General features: G+C 42.7%; 1 long non-coding RNA gene across 1 annotated transcript; it reads left to right on the forward strand.

Moving 5' to 3' along the window:
• Window positions 1–6: 6 nt before the first annotated feature.
• Window positions 7–289, forward strand: LOC106533828 (uncharacterized). The gene is made up of 2 exons (XR_001312292.1): window positions 7–147; window positions 234–289. It is a non-coding gene; the product is annotated as an uncharacterized LOC106533828 (long non-coding RNA).
• Window positions 290–2,944: the final 2,655 nt, after the last annotated feature.

Genomic DNA, 2,944 nt, shown 5'->3' on the forward strand with positions numbered 1-2,944 from the left:
CCTCTGCTCATACGCCTGCCTGCCTACATCAAATGCCGACCATCTCCTCCAAGAGCCTGAAACAATCATCATCTGTAAATACTCACCTGACTCACCGTGCACTCCTGGACTTCCCTCTCATCCATTCCTCGTGTTCTTCTCCAAACCGTAAGCTGCAAAACAAACATCAAAATAATTCTTATTCTCAAACTACTCAACCTGCAACTAATTCAACCCCTTCCTGTCATCAACAGTGAAACCCTGGACCTACCCTTTTCCCCTTCACTTGTAAATAAACATTCACCATTTTTGTATTTCTAGTCTCCTGTGTCTGATTACTTTCTGGTTGCACATTCTTGACAATTTGCTAAACCATGATAATATATGTTTCCATTAGGCAAAGTTATTGAACAGCATGGGATAAATTTCCATTGTTATACTGATGATACTCAGTTATATTTATCCATGAAACCTGACGAAGCTAATCAGTTACTTAAACCATAGGTTCTCAAACTGGGGTCCATGAGAGGTATCTTGGGGGTCCTCAGAAAATTTCACTAAATTGTTAATTTGGTTTTTATTTTTAATAATGCATGGAGAACAATGAACTAATAAAATAACATAGTAAACATAATAAAAATATATATATTGCCATGGCAATTAGGGGTTGAAATTACAATAAATTATCTTTTAAAACAGTATGGAGTTTATGAGGGGGTCCCTGGAATTTTTTTTGTCCCTTGTAAGGGGTCCCCAGACCCAAATGGCTTGAAAACCCCTGACTTAAATTACAATCATGTCTCAAAGACATAAAATCCTGGATGACTCTTAATTTTCTGCTTCTAAACTCAGATAAGACAGAGGTTATGGTTTCTGGACTTGAACATCTTAGGAATAAACTTTGCAGCGTTTCACTTCCCCTGGATGGCATTAATCTGGCCTCCAGTTCTAATGTAAAGAACCTTGGTGTTATTTTTGATCAGGATGTCATTTAACCCCCAAACTAAAAATGTCACCAAGACTGCCTCCTTCCACCTGTGTAATATCACTAAAATCAGAAACATCTCGTCCAAAAGTAATGATGAAACTGATCCATTCATTCACCAAGTCTAGGATGGAGGCAATTCTTTATTATCAGGATGTCCACAAAATTCAGTTGATCCGAAATGCTGTTGCTAGAGTTCTAATGAGAGCTGGAAGGAGAGATCATATTTCTCRAGTTTTAGCTTCTCTCCACTAGCCTGGTAAAAACCAAACCCTTGTCCTTCACTTTGTTTCGTACGAGGGTCTGGACTCGCGGCTATAGAGAAGCGATTCTTGCTGGAGGCATGGCCTCTACTGAAGTTTAAAATTATTGGATTGGTATGTCGCTGTGAAGGAGGCTAACCCTGACACCAATTTTTCAGATTTTATTAAACGCACCACATTTCCAAAGCAGCCAATCAAAAACATTTCTCAGAAAAAAACTTGAGGAAAGCAAGCGGGAGCCGGGAGGAAAGAGTTTTGGAGTGACGAAGAGGACTGAGCGTAGTGGACATTTTAGATACCGGATTTAGCTAGCACTGTTTTTGGTTTGCTTGTGTAAGTGTGTTAGAGTGCGAGAGTTTATGTGCAGTGTGTAGTAGTTTTGTTAGTCTGTCTGTCAACATGAATCGTCGTTATATGGCAGCCAATCAAGCTGTGGCGTACTTTTATGAGCTTGGAAAGGAGGAGGAGGAGGAGGAGGATGGTGGCGTGCACGGAGATGAATCAGACACGTCGGAGTTTGATTTTGATGATGAGGTTTCTTTTTTTCTTTGTTTGTTTATTTAGCATTGTACTGTATTATACAGTAAAATATTCAGAGTAGAGTGGCACTGCACAAGATTATACAAGCTAATTTACATCTGTAGGTAGATGACCTTTCAGTTTTTTTCCGTGAAGAGGAGGAGGAGGTGGTGGTGGCATTGCAGACCCGCTCTGTCCGGGTGAGGTCAAAATCAAATGTCCAGGACTACTGGAGACAAAATCATTTTTTGTCTGCTAACTCCAGGGAAGGTAAGAGACAGGTTCAGATCATGTAGAACATTCACCTGAGTAATCCTGAGGAGGAAGTTGAAAATTATCAAAAGAAGGGAACACCTGGACACAACAAACTGTTTAGACCAGGGGTGCCCAACCAGTTGCTCGTGGGCGACTGGTCACCCGTCAGCTGGTTCCCAGGTGCCCGCGAAGCGAGACCTTGCTTCAGAGCCTCTAGCGCCGGCTCTAAGCATCGGATCCCAGATTGGTTGGTCTTGTTTGAAGGCTCTGGTTCTGCTCTACAAGGTGAAAGTTGAATGAAGTCCCTGCGACGTGCCCCCGCGGAGATATAAGCAAAAAACCTCCAAAATACGCACCGTCAGACCTCCCGCCGGGGTGGTTTTAGGCCCCTTCCCGGGCTAGGAGCATCGGATCCCAGCGTGGCTGGTCGAGTTTTAAAGCTCTGGTTCTTCCCTACAAGCGGATACTTGAATGGAGTCTCTGTATTGTTCCCCCGCGGAGATATAGGCGAATTACACATGACTTTTATACGCATTTTCGGGAGGAAATATCAATCTTTGTTTGCTTTTCCCGTGGACTCTGAGCATCGGATCCGGGAAAGTGAGATGACTTTGGAAAGCTACAGTCCTGCATGAGCAGGACGGAATCACTTCTTGTGAATGTGGCTCAACACGAGCTTTGTGACGTATGAGTCCTTAGGTAGGATAACTTGCTGCTAAGACTCATCATCAGTCTCCCACCAACTCTCATGACTCCCTCTTTTAGCACTGGATTTAGCTTAAAGAGTGAGCTACTTTTCTTTACCCTCCGATGTTCTTGCAGCATAGCCAAATCTTCTTTGAAACTTTGCCTTTGACAATACTTAATGATCTCTGTTTCTGCCTCAACCAAGTCATCACATGTCAGATTCCTTCCTTTGAAGGTCTTCTTGAACCTGGCCATA

The sequence above is a fragment of the Austrofundulus limnaeus genome, unplaced genomic scaffold (assembly GCF_001266775.1).
Source record: "Austrofundulus limnaeus strain Quisiro unplaced genomic scaffold, Austrofundulus_limnaeus-1.0 Scaffold1032, whole genome shotgun sequence".
NCBI classification, from domain to species: Eukaryota; Metazoa; Chordata; class Actinopteri; order Cyprinodontiformes; family Rivulidae; genus Austrofundulus; species Austrofundulus limnaeus.